This window comes from Microcaecilia unicolor, chromosome 5 (genome assembly GCF_901765095.1).
Source record: "Microcaecilia unicolor chromosome 5, aMicUni1.1, whole genome shotgun sequence".
NCBI classification, from domain to species: Eukaryota; Metazoa; Chordata; class Amphibia; order Gymnophiona; family Siphonopidae; genus Microcaecilia; species Microcaecilia unicolor.
The window spans coordinates 110,526,516-110,545,930 of NC_044035.1; the positions used below are offsets into that span (position 1 = coordinate 110,526,516).

At 44.2% G+C, this 19,415-nt stretch overlaps 1 protein-coding gene across 3 annotated transcripts in view; it reads left to right on the plus strand.

The window, feature by feature from the left end:
* Positions 1–693: 693 nt before the first annotated feature.
* The window catches only part of RASSF4 (Ras association domain family member 4), a 116,757-nt gene continuing 98,035 nt past the window's right edge, over positions 694–19,415 (plus strand). For 2 of the 3 annotated variants that reach the window (XM_030203180.1, XM_030203184.1), the window contains exon 1: positions 694–777. The gene's annotated coding sequence lies outside the window, so the exon portion shown is untranslated. Of the gene's footprint in view, positions 778–987; positions 1,140–19,415 lie in introns of those variants that run through there. The other variant, XM_030203182.1, reaches the window with a different exon arrangement.

Below are 19,415 nucleotides of genomic sequence, written 5' to 3' on the forward strand. Positions count from 1 at the left end.
GAAATGACTGCTTATGGTATGGTAGAATTGCTCTATAGGTCCTGAGTGTTTTGTATTCTCGGTATGCCTAGTACTGGATTTGGGGGGGGGGGGGGGTGTTAAAAAATGACCGGCCCCGGGTGTCAACTACCCTAGCTACGCCACTGACAGTATCCAAACCTATCTCATGCATATTTGTTGTGGGTATCCTGAAAACCACTGGTTGGGTGTTTCTCTCAGACTGAGCTGAGAAACAGAGAAACATGACAGCAGATAAAGGCCATATGACCCATCCAGTCTGTTCATCCTCTGTAACCCCTAATTCTTCCTGTTCCTAAGCGATCCCATATGCTTATCCCACGTCTTTTTAAATTCTGGAACAGTCCTCGACTCCACAACCTCCACCTGGAGGCCATTCCAGGCCTCCACCACCCATGGTTTAGGATAATAAGGAAGACTGCACTGAGCCCTCGCTAAGTTCCGCGGAGGTCTAATTTTTTTTTTTTTTTTTGAAAGATACAGAGCGAACCTGCTTACTGTCTCCAAGGCGACGACAAAGGGACCATTCTACCATGTGGAACGCTGCTTTCACCAAACATTGGACCCTTCCCGTTCTCTCTTCCCTCCGATTGGCTAAGAGGAGCGGTCTGTCTCAGATCGTGGCTTGTGAATGGTGTAGGCTGGCGTGAAGTCTGAGCTGGAGGCGGTGCCTGAAGAAGCAGCCGAGTCGGCAGACCGCGTAATAATAAGGCGTTTGAAGAACCACGGAGAAGGATGAAGATGTAACAGCAGGGAGAGGTCAGTGTAAGATACCGCTGGTGTAAATGCTGCTCTGTTCCATGCAGGCACAGAGACGAGATTCGCTTTGATCCCTTCCCCCTCCCTCTGGCCTCGGTGACCTTTCCGGGCGCTCCGTGCTGCTGTTTCTTGGACTAGAGGCGCTTTCCCAGCTCGCTTCCAAGTCTCGTGTTGTTAGACGGAAGCATCGGCTCATTTCTCTCGTGCGATGTTTGTTTTGCATCGTTTATTTTGCTGAACTCTGGGATTCATTTTTTTTTGTTGTTGGCTTTTATTTCGTACACCTTCTGGGAGTTTTATATATCGTGAAGTGGGGGGTTGCAATGGAACATTTAGTTTATACTAAGATTTGTGTGTTTAGCGTGAGTATTGAGATTTTTATTTGTAACGAGCATTGTAAAAAATGATCTAAATATTTTCAGTCTCCGCAGTGAACATGTTAATTTCATGTTTTCAAATTTTCTATCTAACAAATCAGAGTTTTCGTAAGCGAAACATTCAAGGGCGATATCGACACCTGATAGGTTGTAGCTCTCTAGCGTGGATTAGTAAATTATATAGTATTACTAAGGGAAAGCAATTTATTGGCACTTGGGATTCTCTGCTGCTGTTGTAAGGTCTTCCCTGAGATGTATTAGGATCTTTTACAGACTTCTGTAAAGTTGTGGCGTTACAGTTGAGTGATCATAATTGCACCAATCTCATTGCATGATTTAATGGAGCAGGTGGGGATCCTCCTTAGGGGTTCACTGTTATACAGTTATCATATGTAGTATTTCAGGACAGCTGTCGAAATACTACAATAAAGCCATTCATGCAACGTGTTCATTTAGAATTGTTGAAAGGCATCTTTCTCTTCAGCAGCTCCTGTGTAAGTCTGTCATCCACAAGTGTTTTTGACTAGCAATTTGTCAGTAATTTTCAAACGTCTAAAATGCTGAGAAGCAGGGGCGTACTGACAGTGATCTGGACCCCTGGGCAGTAAGGGCCATGGGCCCCTAACTCCCTATGAAAAGTGATTAGATGGAAGCTAAGCTAGGGGAGAGTCCCCTTACTGCTCTGGGCCCTCTGGCACTGCCCTACTGTTCCAGTGGTCAGTCCGCCCCTGGTGAGAAGGTTATTATGAAAGTAATAGCAGTCACAACATTAGGGAGAGCTAAGACATAATAGTAGCATTTAGCAGAACTGACCCATCCTTACCTGTTAGATGTTTAAAATCTTCAGATGTTTTGTTTTTGCTTTTCATGATAAAATGTGTTTTGTAACTTGTATGTGCCTTTCAATTTCACACATTCACCAGAAAATGTAAGTTTCTGCTGTAGTGGTGGGGAAGTTACAAAGGGGAGGGAGGGAATTGAGAGAGAACCTTGGGTGGTCGGGGAGGGAGGGAGGAATGCTGGGCTGTGAAGGGGGGAGGAGGGGGAAATAGGGAGAGATGCCGAATTGAAGGAGAGAAGGATGGAGGGAGAAGAGAAAGGGAGATAATAGACTTGGGGTGGAGAGGGTAGAGGGAAGGAAGAGAGAGAGAGAGGTGTTAGACTGGGGGTAGAGGGGAGGAAAGGAGAGAGAGTTGGACCTGAAGGCGGGAGAAAGGGGCCTTTAATCAGTGGCATAGCCACAGGGGAGGGGAGGGACCTTGGCAACCTGGGTCTCCTCCTTTGGTCTCAAGCTCCCTCCAAAGCTGCAGTACATTTTCAATGACTGTGGGGTAGCTCAAGCCCTGCCAACCGAAGAAATCCGCTGCTTGAGTCACCCCCTTCCTCCTATAGGCACACTGCTGAGGAAGTCAGCAGGGTGCCTACAGCCACTAACGCTTGCACTCCCCAATCATGTTCAGTTTGTGTATGAGCTAAGCATGTGGCAGATGGAGGCATCCAGTGGTGTGCTGGAGCAGGCTCTCACAGGCTCTCGAGAACCGTTTGTTAAGTTTTTAAGAATTTTGGGAGCCGGTTCTCCATGGCTACTTTAACAAATGGATCCCAAAATGTGGGCTTGGGCCCCTTCTGAATTCTCTTTTACTTTGCTGGCGAGAGAGAGCCCCCTGTTAACAATTTACCAGCACACCCCTGGAGGCATCCCACTGACTTTCTTGCTCCCAATGCAGCACAAGGAGGAAGGGGGCTGATTTGGCAGTGGATTTCTTTGACTGGCAGGGCTTTGGCATCCCCATTAGCAAAGGTATGATATCTAAGGTGGGGGGAGAGGAAATGTGTCCTATCCATTCCCCTCCTGTGCCCCCCCCCCCCCGAATGTACTGCTGGCTATGCCACGCCTTTAATTATGCAATTAATCACGCTTAAAATTTTTAATCGAAATGCAGCCCTAATTTAAAATCATGATGTCTTGGTGGTGGTAGCAGATTATGGACCTGAAAGCTGAGGAGAGGCGTAAGGTTGAAGGTTCGCCTAGGATTACCCCATAATCTTACACTGGCCCTGAGCATGACCACTTCTGAGGGGTCCTTTCCCCCCCCCCCCTCCCAGTTTACATTTTGCTTTGATCAGCACATGTAAAGCATTACAGAAGCTCTATTTCTGTGACACTAAAGTTTGCTCAGAAAAGAGAGATGCCTTAAGTTATTCTGCTTCTGGTTGCTCACATCTCCTCACTTAAAGCAGTGCTTCTCAATCTTCTCATGGAGGCACAACTAGCCAGTTGGGTTTTCAGGATTTCCACAATGAATATGCATGAAATAGATTTGTATATAGTAAAGATGTATTATATGGAAATCTGTCTCATGCATATTCATTATGGTGAGCCTGAAAACATGACTGGCAAGCTTCCAAGATTATTCAGAATTTACTACCCCGCCCTGCGGGGACCTTCATGGTGGTCTTCAATCTAGTATATTAAAAAGAACGACTAAATACATACAAACACAAGGGACAAGTCACTTCATTGGCTTCCGATCAGGGTACCGCATTCAATTCAAGCTTCTGCTACTAACCTACAAATGTACTCGATCTGCAGCCCCTCCTTACCTCTCAACCCTCATCTCCCCTTATGTTCCTACCCGTAACCTCCGCTCTCAAGACAAATCCCTCCTTTCAGTACCCTTCTCCACCACCGCCAACTCCAGGCTCTGCCCTTTCTGCCTCGCCTCACCCCATGCGTGGGACAAACTCCCCAAGCCCATACGCCAGGCCCCCTCCCTGCCCATCTTCAAATCTCTGCTTAAAGCCCACCTCTTCAATGTCGCCTTCGGCACCTAACCTCTACACCTCTACCCAGGAAATCTAGACTGCCCAACTTCACATTTCGTTCTTTAGATTGTAAGCTCCTTTGAGCAGGGACCGTCCTTCTTTGTTTATTTTGTACAGCGCTGCGTAACCCTAGTAGCGCTCTAGAAATGTTAAGTAGTAGTAGGACAACATATGACCGAAAGGGGAAAGGGGATGGAACACCATTTATGATAGATGGGGGGGGGGGGGTAGAACAGACAGGAGGGGAACCTGTTCAATTGGTTTCAGTTTTCACTCTGAACTGAAGAAGGGAGGAGAAGAGAAAAAGGGCCTAGTATTACTGGAAGGCATAAGCAAATGTGTGTTTAAGTTCAGCCTTAAATTTATTAAGCGGAATGAACATTCTAAGGGAATTCAGGAGGGCATTCCATAAGTTGGGTCCTTGGTCAAAAAAAGTAGTGTCTGGTATGTTCATGTAACCTATCACATAAAGACTCCAGTGTAATTTAAATATGAAAAGAAACTTTTATTCATTAAACTTTAGTGTCATCCTACAACAGCTGACACTATCAACTACCTAAAAACTCACATTCACTTCATCCATTCACCATCCATGGTGATAATGATGATATTATTGACATGTTGTAGATGTGATGGTGGTTCCTCCTGAGGAAGATCTTGTGAAATGCGGTCCAGCATTGGGGAACCGATATGAGTAGGAGACATGAATGGTGAATCAATGAATTGGTCACCGATTTCTCAGTACCTGTACAGTGATCTGTAAGGACGCTTGTTGAAGTAGCGGACTGCTTGTAAGCAGTGGATAGAGCATCAACATTTTAGTTTGTTCTTGTACATTTGGGACTAAACAACCAACACCTGTTTATTATGTGAACACTGTGGTCAGGTGGAAATCGTGGCGTTAATCAGTGTGCTGGACAGACTGGGTTGTGTTCCTCTAATTGTCAACAGTGTAAAATTTGTGCAAAATGTAAATTTAATTTAACAAGTGTTAGATATTGTATGTTTGTAATGCAATTCAGTGCAGTTCATATTATTAGGTACAGGTTGAGAACGATGAATGAAGTGAATGTGAGTTTTTAGGTAGTTTATAGTGTCAGCTGTTCTAGGATGACACTAAAGTATAATGAATAAAAGTTTCTTTTGATATTTAAATTACACTGGAGTCTTTATGTGATAGGTTTTAAATTTGACTTCGGGAGTTGAGCATTGTCCCCTAATTAGTAGTATTATGTTCATGTAACACCATACAATAACTCAGAGCAACAAGCTGGTTTTGTTGGGCTGATCTAAGGAATCTGGTAGGGCAGTATGGAATTAAGTGGTATGAAAGACAGGGAGGTTCTCCTGAGGTCATTACCTTAAAGACAATCTGTAGTATTTTGTAGGTGATGCAATGGGCGAGTGGTAGTCAATAGGCATCTTTAAGATATGTGGTAATCATATTTTCTTACATTAACTAAATTGCAGTGTTCTGAATGGTGTGAAGGTGGTTTAGTTCTTTAACCCTAAGTCCTTGGTAAAGCGAGTATAATAGTTTAATTATGAAATGACTAATGAATGGACTAGGATGTTAAGAACTGATGGGAAAATGAGTGAACATATGGAACGGATCAAAAAGAGGTAGAAGCAGCCACAGATTACTTGAGAAACCTGTGGTCTGAAGGAAAGATTAGAGACATCCAAAATACAGTCAGTCTGGGTAACTGGAACATTGGAAAGATAGATGGGTCGAGGTGAGAGTATATGTGCTGCGTTAGAGAAATGAACAAGTTTAGATTTCTGGGGGTTGATGATAAGATTATGTTCCTGGAGCCAGTTTGTAATTGAGGAAAGTTTTGTTTTGAGGTTTAGCTTAGTGATCTCAGTAGGTGTACAAGTGTCTAGTGTACATAGAGTTTGGATGTCATCTGCATAGACTAACATCGTTAGTTAGTTAGAAATGTCAAATAGTAGTAGTAGTAGTAGTAGTTCAAGAGACTGGACTAGTGTAAAAAGGTGGGGCCGAGAAAGTATTAAATAGGGTAGGTGAAAAAATGGATGCTTGAGGGACACCCATACCGGGATTGAAGGGAGCAGAAGTAGAGCCATTGAAGATGACTATCCTGCTTATAATCGAAAGAGAAAAACGCCTATATTGCGACCCAAATCGGGAGATGGGCGTCTTTCTCCCATGGGCGCCCAAATCGGTATAATCGAAAGCCGATTTTGGGCATTTCCAACTGCAATCCGTCGCAGAAACGGGTAAAGTTGACGGGGGCGTGTCGGAGGCGTGATGAAGGCGGAACTGGGGCGTGGTTATCGGCTGTGGAGAGATGGGCGTCTTTAGCTGATAATCGAAAAAAAGGCGTTTTTACCACGATTTTGGGTCACTTTTTGTGACCCTTTTTTTTTCACGAACAAGTCCCAAAAAAGTGCCCCAACTGACCAGTTGACCACTGGAGGGAATCGGGGATGCCCTCCCCGGACTCCCCCAGTGGTCACTAACCCCCTCCCACCAAAAAACCCCCACTTTAAAAACTTTGTTTTCCAGCCTCTATGCCAGCCTCAAATGCTGTACCCACCTCCATGACAGCAGAATGTGTTCTATCCTGTGACAGCCTTTCCCTGGTTCTGATGTGGGTCTCGGGTGAGTGTGACACCTTTTCTGTTATGCGCACTGCAGAGTCACATCAGCAATGCATTGTGGTGGGTGTAGGGTATTGGGCTCTGTGATTCCACTAGCTTGTGGCAAATGCTCACTATGTTGGTAGGCTCTACTCCCATGGTGCTTTCCCCTCTGCTTACTGGGTCAGAGTGTGCTCTGTTTTGTTTCCGGTAGTCCATGAGGTAGTGGCCATTTTTGTAAGCCAGTTTTAGATCCCTTTCACGTGTTAGCCACGTTACAGAACTTAGTTCTTACCTTGAATGTGGCTGAAAGAGGGCATTGTACAGCATTCTGCCAGCTCTGACCTACTGCTCATCTCAGTACCAGTGAGACTCATTGCCAGTGGGGCACAACCTCTGATCTGCAGTTAACTGTGAGTAAGCATGCTTATTCCAATAAAAGACGTTTTCGGAGAGATTAGTCTTCAGGTGTCAGCTGGTGTGCCAATGTTATATAGCAGCAACAAGTCCTAGAGGCCTGCGTGTATGCAGGTCCCTGCAGCACTTTTAGTGGGTACCGCAGGGCACTTCAGCCAGGTGGACCCAGCATCCCTCCCTACCTATAACACTTGTGCTGGTAAATGGGAGGTCTCCAAAACCCACTGTACCCACATGTAGGTGCCCCCTTCACCCCTAAGAGCTATGGTAGTGTTGTACATTTGTGGGTAGTGGGTTTTCAGGGAGGAGGGTTGGGGGCTCAGCACCCGTGGTAAGGGAGCTATGCATGTGGGAGCGTTGTGTGAAGTCCACCGCACTGAACTCTAGGGTGTCCAGTTGGTGTCCTGGCATGTCAGGGGGGCGAGTGTACTACGAATTGTGGCCCCTCCCACGACCAAATGGCTCGGATTAGGACGTTTTTGAGCTGGGCGTTTTTAGTTTCCATTATCGCTAAAAAAAAACAAACACCCAGCTGAAAACGTCCATTTTTTCGAAAATACGGTCTGTCCCGCCTCTTCACGTACCCGTTTTTGGACATAGACGCCCATGGAGATAGGCGTTCGATTATGCCCCTCCACGTAAGTGCAGTCCCATGATACAAATGGAGTGGACACGATGAACCAAGAGCGAATGGTTAACCAGGCCAAATACAGCAGATAGATCTAGAGAGAGAAGAAAAACTGATTTGGATGATCAAGAGCACGGTAGAGGTAACTCGTAATCCCTAGTAAAGCAGTTCCAGTGCTGAGGTGTTTCCTAAAAGCTGTTTGATTTGGATGTAGCATGTGAGTTTTAGAATTAGTCAATAAGCTGGGTATGAACTATAGATTCGACTGTCTTGGCGGTATAAGGAAGATTGATGCCTGGATGATAGTTGTTGAGATCATTGTTCGTACCAGAGGCACTTTTGGCTTTCAGGCAAATGATAGCCAATTTCCAAAAGTTGGGAACAAGTCCTGAGGATAGACTGAGAGCAGTCAAGGTATGAATAAAAGAGGTGAGGGAATCAAGAGATCACTTAATCAAAGTGGATAGAACAGGGTCAGTGGGGGCTGTGGTCATCTAATATAATAATTTGCTCCTCCAGCATTCCAGTGTGTCTCACTGGGATCGTAACCACCTGCTGACATCACTCCTCCAACGTTCCAATGTGTGTCACTGAGATTTTAAACACCTGCTGACGTCACTCCTCCAACGTTCTCCGTCCCCCCCTCCCTCCCAGTTCCATGGGACCCTGGAACTGAGATGGAGGGACAGAGGGAGGGAGGGGGACACTGGAACTCAGAGGGGGGAAGGAGGGAGGGAGGGGGGCCTGGAACTCAGAGGGAGGTGGAGGGGGCAGGGGAGAGATGCTGCACATGAATGGATGGAGGGGGCAGGGCACAGAGGACATTGCCTGCATATGGATGAATGCAGGGGAGGGAGGGGACCCTGAAACTCGGAGGGAGGTAGGGAGGGGACGACCCTAGAACTTGGAGGGAGGGAGGGGCCCTGGCACACACTCTCATGCTCACACACACACACTCTCTCACAGACACACTCGCACCCAGTCTCACTCTCTCTCTGTCACACACTCGCACCCAGTCTCACTCTCTTTCTCTCTCACACACACACTCGCACATTCACTCTCTCTCTCTCACACAGGCACTCTCACATACACTCTCTCAAACATACACACTCCGAGGAAAACCTTGCTAGCGCCCGTTTCATTTGTGTTAGAAACGGGCCTTTTTTACTAGTTTTCATATGTTGAATTGACTGAAGGTGCTGCATGGCACAGCTGCATCACCTGTTGGGGACAAAGTTGAGGATGAACTTGAAGAAGGGAAGCTATTTTGAAGCATGGAAACTTTGGTCATAAAGTGGGTTGCTAAAGCTTGTGCTGAAGATGAATTCTCTGGAGATATTGAAGTTGATTTATTTAAGTGGTAAGGGTATGCAAAGTTTTCGAAAAGATAAAGGAATTTCGGTTTTGGTAATTTTTAGCTGTTGAGATAGCAAGTTTATAGGAGTGAGCTGTAATTCTGTAAATGGATAGAGTAATAGGTGAAGGATGGTGGTATCATTTTCGTTCCGCCTGCCGGAGTTGTTGTTTTGTTGCTGGAGATTATGAGTGAACCATGGGTTATGTGGTCTCGGGTGAGATAATGGCTTGATAGTACATACAGAAGCAACAGTCTCAAGTGCATGAGAGAGTTCGGCATTACATGTAATTGCTCATATCATACTACTTTTTGCAACTTCAGATTACTGTCCCTTACTGAGGTGGCTAAGGTTATTTCTTCCTCCATCTTCAGCAGATCTCCTTCCTACTTATTTTTGACACCCAGCAAACAGGACTTAATAAGGATCTGGGTTTTCTAACTCATTATAAAACATAAGCTGCATTTCTATGTTTATTTCTCAGTTTATTACCCTCCTCTCACCTACCAACACCCATTCTGTTAGAATATCAATGAAATGCTTTGATGTCCCCATGCATACCCCCACCCTCCCACTCTGTCAGACAGTCAAAGTAATGCTTTGATGTTTCTCTCATATATACTATCTGCTACCTCATTTGCTTATTTCCGATCTGAGGAAGAAGGGCAACCTTTGAAAGCTAATCAAGAAATGTATTAAGTTACGTCCAATAAAAAAGGTATCATCTTATTTTCTTTTCCATGTTTTATTTTGTTTGATTTCTATTGATAACCTTTAAGAGTGGACTAACACGGCTACCACACCTCTCTACTTATTTTCTTTTCCATGTTTTATTTTGTTTGATTTCTATTGATAACCTTTAAGAGTGGACTAACACGGCTACCACACCTCTCTACTTATTTTCTGAAACAAGTGACACTCCTTTTGTATCTCCTCTTTGTGATTGTTACCAGCCTTTGTACTGGGCTATTCTCCCCTAGTTGGAAAATGGCCAGTGTTTTCCTGCAAAGATCCTCATGCAAACACCTCAAACCCTTTGAATTGCTATCCTATCTCTGTTTCCATTTCTCTCGATGATAACAGAAAAATTGTAATTCAACAATTGATGACATTCCTTGATAATACAAATAAATTACCATCCTTATGAAGCAGGTTGCAAACAGAATTCCTGTACAGAACATACTCTATTTGATTATCATTTTTCACATTTTTATTTTTTTATATGTAGTTACAATTGTTGGAACCTTCATCCTTTTACATGTATCTCATAGTAAGGATTACAAAGTAGGTAGGTGTCCTATCTTGGTTTCCATTTATATACTTGAGAAATGATGATTTGAGCTTTGTGATTTGTCTGACATATGTTTATTATATACATGTATTCAAGAGAGACGATTTGTTATTATATTTGCTTCTAATACTTATGTCTGCTATATTTTTTATTTTTTTATATGTATTGAAGAGTTGATTTGATATTAATTATTTACTTAAATATTTATTTACTATTTTTGTGTATATGTATGAATTATTTTTTATACTAGATTTATAAGGTTTTATTTTATGTATTCCTGATTTCATTTTATGAATATACAGTGGGGGAAATAAGTATTTGATCCCTTGCTGATTTTGTAAGTTTGCCCACTGACAAAGACATGAGCAGCCCATAATTGAAGGGTAGGTTATTGGTAACAGTGAGAGATAGCACATCACAAATTAAATCCGGAAAATCACATTGTGGAAAGTATATGAATTTATTTGCATTCTGCAGAGGGAAATAAGTATTTAATCCCTCTGGCAAACAAGACCTAATACTTGGTGGCAAAACCCTTGTTGGCAAGCACAGCGGTCAGACGTCTTCTGTAGTTGATGATGAGGTTTGCACACATGTCAGGAGGAATTTTGGTCCACTCCTCTTTGCAGATCATCTCTAAATCATTAAGAGTTCTGGGCTGTCGCTTGGCAACTCGCAGCTTCAGCTCCCTCCATAAGTTTTCAATGGGATTAAGGTCTGGTGACTGGCTAGGCCACTCCATGACCCTAATGTGCTTCTTCCTGAGCCACTCCTTTGTTGCCTTGGCTGTATGTTTTGGGTCATTGTCGTGCTGGAAGACCCAGCCACGACCCATTTTTAAGGCCCTGGCGGAGGGAAGGAGGTTGTCACTCAGAATTGTACGGTACATGGCCCCATCCATTCTCCCATTGATGCGGTGAAGTAGTCCTGTGCCCTTAGCAGAGAAACACCCCCAAAACATAACATTTCCACCTCCATGCTTGACAGTGGGGATGGTGTTCTTTGGGTCATAGGCAGCATTTCTCTTCCTCCAAACACGGCGAGTTGAGTTCATGCCAAAGAGCTCAATTTTTGTCTCATCTGACCACAGCACCTTCTCCCAATCACTCTCGGCATCATCCAGGTGTTCACTGGCAAACTTCAGACGGGCCGTCACATGTGCCTTCCGGAGCAGGGGGACCTTGCGGGCACTGCAGGATTGCAATCCGTTATGTCGTAATGTGTTACCAATGGTTTTCGTGGTGACAGTGGTCCCAGCTGCCTTGAGATCATTGACAAGTTCCCCCCTTGTAGTTGTAGGCTGATTTCTAACCTTCCTCATGATCAAGGATACCCCACGAGGTGAGATTTTGCGTGGAGCCCCAGATCTTTGTCGATTGACAGTCATTTTGTACTTCTTCCATTTTCTTACTATGGCACCAACAGTTGTCTCCTTCTCGCCCAGCGTCTTACTGATGGTTTTGTAGCCCATTCCAGCCTTGTGCAGGTGTATGATCTTGTCCCTGACATCCTTAGACAGCTCCTTGCTCTTGGCCATTTTGTAGAGGTTAGAGTCTGACTGATTCACTGAGTCTGTGGACAGGTGTCTTTCATACAGGTGACCATTGCCGACAGCTGTCTGTCATGCAGGTAACGAGTTGATTTGGAGCATCTACCTGGTCTGTAGGGGCCAGATCTCTTACTGGTTGGTGGGGGATCAAATACTTATTTCCCTCTGCAGAATGCAAATAAATTCATATACTTTCCACAATGTGATTTTCCGGATTTAATTTGTGATGTGCTATCTCTCACTGTTACCAATAACCTACCCTTCAATTATGGGCTGCTCATGTCTTTGTCAGTGGGCAAACTTACAAAATCAGCAAGGGATCAAATACTTATTTCCCCCACTGTACATGTACATATATTTTTTATATAGTCCATCAAGGGGATTTTATATTTTATGTCATGGTATTATATTTTCAGCTGATACGATTATATTGTTTTTATTGTTGTTTTTAATATTTTCATATATTTTATTTGTTTTCTATTCTTGTAGCCTTTGATGCAGCCCTGCTGGGTGAAACACAGCCTGTGTCAGGCAATATATGTTATATGCAATTTTATTAATAAAGATCGTGTATATCCACCACTGATCTGCTTTTTTGTCTTCCACTTTGGAGTTTGTGGATAGTTTGCCTTGTTGTTTTCTGTAGCTATACAAATAATAGCAATAATTTTGGGGGGAGCCACCACAAGAAACTTAATTGTACATCTGCATCAATGTTTGTTTTTGTACTATCCTTCAAGATAGATGGCTAGGTATTCATAGTGAGATAATGTTTTCTTTCCACCTTTTTGGGTAATATAAAACAGAATGTTAGCAGAACAAAGGGCAGCAAGGTTACGTTGCCATACTGGGACAGACCGAAGATCCATCAAGCCCAGTATCCTGTTTCCAAAAGTGGTCAATCCAGGTCACAAGTACCTTGCAAGATCCCAGAACAGGAAAACAGATTTTATGCTGCTTATCCTAGAAATAAGCAATGGATTTTCCTAAGTCCATCTTAATAATAGCTTATGGACTTTTCTTAGAGGAACTTATCCAAACCTTTTTTAAACCCTGCTAAGCTAACTGCTTTTACCACATTCTCTAGCAACGAATTCCCAGAGTTTAATTACATGTTGAGTTAAGAAATATTTCCTCTAATTTGTTTTAAATGTACATGCCCCCTAGTCCTAGTATTTTTGTAAAAAAAAAAAACAAGCGATTTTTTTTCTTCCACCCATTCCACTCCACTCATTAACATTGCAGGATATTGATGCTTTAGGAAACAGTTGTACCATGTACAACCACTTCTCAAATATTATTTCAGGGCATTTCCAAATTGCATTATTTTTCTTTCTAAAGTGTCATGCCTTTTGCTAGAAGCTTATGCTATGTAGATAATATATTGGTGTGCAGTCAAGCACTGTGTACTAGTCTATAACACAGTAGCTTTGAATTTTGAATAGCTTTTCAACTCCAGAAGAGGAATAATTATTATTCTGTTTACCACAGATTCTCATTGTGACCTTTCCCAGACTCGTATAAAATTTTAAGGTCGCTTTATCTTCATCTCTTGCTGGTGTATTAGACAGCTAAATTTGACTTTCTAAATGAACACTGAAGGCGTGAGAGTGAACCCAACTGGTATTAAGATGATAACTCTATCCCTACACAGCTTCTTCCTTGCTGTGGAACATCAGTGCTACATGTGGGGGTGGGGTGGGGGGTGGGAATAGACAAACTAAGTCTAGTTCTGCCTGTGGGAAGTGTACCATGTGGGGACTGTGTGTTAGTGTAGTTTGTTTTTGTATAGTTTGTTAGTTTTTTGCTACATTTATTTTGGAAAGGCACTGTCACGCTGAAGATATTTTGGATGATCTGCTGATGCTGTTAAAGAAATTTGGCTCCAGTGTCCCTGATGAAGGAGTGAAACAGGGTGCTCTGTCAGATGGCTCAGAAAGCAGCAGCAGGATATATACACGGAAATATTAAGATAAATTTGTTGCCTTTTGCTTTGCTAATCTGGTGCCTTCATTTTAATTGACTTGTGATCAGCTCCTTTTCTGAGAGTTCTACTCACCAGACTGAATTGTGCATTCTTATACAGCTTTTTGGGCATTTATTTAGTAAAAATCATCATTGCACTGAGTTTTATGTGCTTAAATTATTCATTTAAAAAAAATGGTGTTGGAAAATATTGAGAAGCATTATGATGTATAGAGCATATAAGTGAGCTGAAGTTCGGCATGCTAGGCTGTGGGAAACAGCCTATACTGAAAGTTTCTCATCATTCCTTCACTTTTAACAATGCATTAAAATTTGTTTTCTTTCCTGAGATAGCTGTTGTGTTTTATATATTTTGGTATTCGGGATTGATTTTAAGTTTGAATCTTGAACACTTTTTTTTGAAGGTACGAATAAACATGTGGACGAATGGGAGTCGATTTGATGTAGTGTGTCAAGATTTTTTTTTAAATCTTCTTACGAAGTTCCTCATGAGAGACTCCAGAGAAAATGAAGAAGCAATGGGTTAGGAGGCAGTATTCTGTTGTGGATTGGAAACTGGTTGAAAGATAGAAAACAGAGAGCAGGGTTAAATGGATAATTTTTTTGATGGCGAATGTCAGTATATCAAATAAAGAAATAAATTCTTTCAATAGAGGACAGAGAATAGTGGAGTGTTGCAAGGATCTGTACTGGGACCAGTGCTTTTTAACACAATTATAAATGATATGGAAATGGGAACGATGAGTGAAGTGATCAAATTTGCAAATAACACAAAACTATTCAGAGCTGTGAAACTACATTCTGACTTCTAAATTTTAGGAGGACCTTGGGGGACTGGAAGACTGGGCATCCAAATAGCAAATGAAAACTTAACCCCCTGCTTACTAAGCCTGGCTGGCGCTGTGGTAATGCCGACACAGCCCATTCACTTTTGGGGGTTATGTGTACAAGTGCAAAGTGATGCACATTGCAAAGAATGACCCAAATTATAGCTACATGATGCTGGGTTCCATATTATTTTATTTTTGTTACATTTGTACCCCACGCTTTCCCACTCATGGCAGGCTCAATGCGGCTTACAAATACAGGTACTTATTTGTACCTGGGGCAATGGAGGGTTAAGTGACTTGCCCACAGTCACAAGGAGCTGCCTGTGCCTGAAGTGGGAAATTGAACTCAGTTCCCCAGGACCAGAGTCCACCACCTTAACCACTAGGCCACTTAGGAGTTACCGCCGAGGAAAAGGATTTAGGGATCATCATGGACCATATGTTAAATCTTTTGCTCAGTGAGTGGCGGCAGCCAAAAAAGCAAACAGAATGTTAGGAATTATTAGAAAATGAATAGAGAGTAAATCAAAGAATAACATAGTGCCTCTGTATTGCTTCATGAGACCACACTTTGTGTATTATGTACAGTTCTGTTTACTGCATCTCAAAAAGATATAATGGAATTGGAAAAGGTATAGAGAATGACCAAAATGGGTGGAAGGACTGTAGTATGAATAAATGCCACAGAGATTAGGGCTGCTACAGTGGTTAGGGCTCTTTAGCTTGGAGAAGAGAAGGCTGCAGGGACATGTGATCGAAGTGGAGTGGAACAGGTAAACGTGTATTGATAAGTACAAAGACTAGGGGACACTCCATGAAAGTGGCACATTTAAAACAAAATAGGAGACTTCCGGTGGAGCCGAGCGGCAAGATGGCCGACGAGCTGTGAGCTCCGTACCGCTCGAGCGAAGCCCCGAAACCAACGGCACCGGCACCGCTTCCGATGGCTCTAAGGGACATCGGAGGGTAGCGGAGACCAGGAAGCACCTACGAACGACCCCACCATAGAAGCTGGCAGCCCCCGCGCAGAGTTTCTCACGATCCGCATTTTCAAGATGGCGGCGGCAGCAGAGAAACGAAACCAGTGAAACCCAGAGGCCAGCGGTGATCGGGGGAGAAAGGACGCACGCGAGGGGAGAAGTCAGAACCTGTTAAAAACTGGAGGCAGAGAAGTGCAAATCGGAAGCAGGCACAGCAGACCCCTCAGACGCAACGCGAACCCCGGAGTAGAAGCGAGGCTCAGACGGGCTTGAGCAGGCAAGTGACAGAGAGCAGCAGAGAGTCTGGGGGAGGCACAAGTTTTTATCTTTTTTTTTTTTTTTCTCTCTGAGGCATATCGTGGGCGCAAGTTTCGTGCAGGATAGTGCTGTATATACTTCCTGATTGCCCCCCCCCCCCAGTCTGGGGGTGAAGGTTTCAGACGGTAGCCTTGAGTGGTATAACGTTTCTCCCACCCCATCTCCAAACCTGAGAGACCGCGGAAGGTACGGGCTGAGTGCCAGAAGAACTTCGGAGTGCCCCGAGGCCGCTGAGAATACACATAGGAGCTAAGTCCCCACAGAAGTTAGACAACTAAAGTCTAGTAAATTCGGGAGGCAAGTTGTGCGGAGGACGCATGTGAACTGGTGAGCTTTGTGTATGGAGCAATATTTGAAACACATGTCGCCTGGGATTACTCGCAAGGGGACGAAGTTTGATAAAGAAAAGCCCACACCTCTCAGGCCCAACCATAAAATGGAGGACTTGAAAAGTTCAGTGGAGGTAGAGTTTACCGATAAACAGCTGGCACAAATAACAGCAGCGGTGAGTGCGGCCCTCAGCCCAAGACTTGATCTGCTGGCGGGGCAATTAAAAAACTTGGAATCATCTGCAGCAGACACGGAGAGGAGGGTGGGAGAGGCGGAAAATCGAATAGCCGCAACGGAGGACTGTTGTGCACACAATACACAGGAGATTGCCAGACTCCAGAATCAGCTTAAGCTGCAACAGGAAAAAATAGAAGACATGGAAAACCGTGCACGGAGATGTAACCTGAGACTCGTGGGAATCCCTGAAAAGATTCCGGAAAAATCGCTGGGATATATACTGGAACAGTGGTTGAAAAAAGAATTGGCTCTCTCTGACAGTTACGGAGAGCTGTGTATTGAACGAGCCCACAGGTTGGGGCGCTGGCAACAAAACTTGCAGAGACCGAGAATCGTCATCATTAAAGTGCTCAATTACCTGCACAAGGAAGAAATCATGCGGGGTTACAGATTGAAGCGAGATTCCCTTACATATGAGGGATCCCAGGTAAAGATCTTTCAAGACTATTCAGCAGGAGTACAGGAGCAGAGACGCCGTTTTCACCCCATTTGTTCTGCATTGGCTGCTAAGAAGACCAGATTCATGCTGCTCTATCCAGCCATTTTGAAGATTCACCATCTGAACCAGTGGCGTTCTTTCCAGACCACACAGGAGGCCCAGCAGTTCCTAGACAAGGACATGAAGGAGCCCGACACATGAGATAGTACTGGGTATGAAATTTGCTGGACAGTCGGGTGGCCCCCTCCTACGTTTCTCTGTGGGTGGGGGCCACGGACCCAGAAGTGATGAACAATGTGGGGGTTACTTGAAAGTTGTGGTTGTAAGTTAATTGTTAATGTTTTCTTGGTAGGACAGTTACGATGGTAAGAACACAGAGAAGTTTCAGTGGCTGTGGGGGATTTGGGATTTGTGAGGGCCATCTGACCATGAGTTGGGTGGCGTCCTGAGGGGTGGGGTTCGAAAAATAAGTAGGTGCTGATGGGCCAGGGGCTTCCAGGAGTGAGAGAAGTCTGAGACAAGAAGAAGACTCTGAAGAGTTACAGGGGGGGAGGGGTGGGGGGAGGGTGGGGACGGGATACAGGGGGAAATAGAGGGGGTAGGGATTAGGGGGGGCACAGATCATAAATATGCACGCTGTGAGGCTGTGAAGGATGAGTGGTGTGACGAAATAGTTGTGATAAAATGGAAGGACGCACCGGGGAGGTGGTGGCTGGGACACCTCGCCGTTGAGATTATAGGAATATCATATGGAGGCATTGACAGATATGTAGAGACTATATGGCTCCACTACAAGTTTTAACTTGGAATGTGGGGGGTATACATTCACCAGTTAAGAGGCAAAAAATTTTAAAAACTCTGAATGATCAAAAGGCGTCAATTGCATTTCTGCAGGAGACACACTTAACACAGGCAGAACATACTAAATTGAAACGTTGGTGGGTAGGCGAAATTTTTGAGTCACCAGCAGTGGGAGGGAAGGGAGGAGTGCTCACATTGGTAAGAAAAGGAATACATGTGGAGGTTGACAAGGTAGTGAGAGATGACAAAGGGAGATATGTGCTGGCATCTGTAGTGTTGGATAGACAACCGGTTATACTTTGTAATATCTATGCACCAAACACATTCGAAAAACAATTTTATACGCAGCTTATTCGTACATTGCAGGGTTTGGGAGGGATACCCATTATAATGGGGGGAGATTTTAATGAGGCAGCAGATCCAGCACTGGACAGGTCTAAACCAATGGGGAGAGAGCTGGCCGGACCTCTGAGGGGAATAGCGGCGCTAGAAGAGGCATTTGCTGTGGTGGACGTGTGGAGAACACTTAACCCTCTTGAGAGGGACTATACCCATCTATCGAGGGCTCACTCCACTTGGTCTCGAATTGACTATATATTTGTCACAGAGGACTTGTTCACACAGGTGGATACCGCTAGGATCGGTCCAGTTGTGGTCTCTGATCATGCCTGGGTAATGGTGAGATTACAGTTAGATGAGGGGAGGAGAGGCGACAAGGTGTGGCAATTTCCAAGCTGGTTATATCGGGATGGGCAGTTTCTTCCCCACTTGGTTCAATGTTGGAAAGACTTCAGTAAGACCAATGAGAATCATAGGGAGGATCCAATGCTCTACTGGGAGACTGCTAAGGCGGTTCTCAGGGGAGAGACTATAGCATACACAAGTTTTAAACAGAAAGTGAGAAAACAAGAGATACTTAGATTAGAGAAGAGAGTAACTATGCTGAGGCGACAATATAGTGAGGGACATTCGCAAAGGCTCCGGGTTCAGCTGTTAGAGGCACAACAGAGTCTTAATGAGCTAGTGCATCGTATAGTTCAGAGGTCCCTGGCCTATTATAAGTATCGGCTGTATAAGTTTGCTAACAAGGGAGGGAAGTTTTTGGCACGGGTGATGGGCAGGAAGGCAGGCTACCGTAAGGTGCTCATGCTGGCAAATGAACAAGGAGCCATGGTACATCAGGATAGTGAAATCTCAGGAGTATTCAAGAAATTTTTTGAGCAACTGTATCAGCCGCAAGATGACTTAGTCACGCCTAGCGAGACTTATCTGACTGGTATAGATCTACCTAGATTAGAAGATGAAGAACTCCGGGTATTAAATGCAGACTTTACGGTGGAGGAGGTGATGTGGGTAGTTAAGCAGAGCCCCTTGGGGAAGACACCAGGCCCGGACGGAATGCGGAACGAATTTTATAAGCTATTGCAGACTGAAATTTGCCCGATTCTGACTGAGGTCTTTAATTTAACAGTTCAGCGGGGATCCATGCCATTACATATGAATCAGGCTCACATAACAGTGCTATTAAAGCCGGGTAAGCCAGCCAATCGCCCAGAATCATACCGACCGATATCACTTTTGAATTCAGAGGCTAAATTTCTGGCTAAATTGTTAGCCAATAGGTTGGCCAGGTATCTCCCTGCTTTGGTGGAGGAACCGCAGGTGGG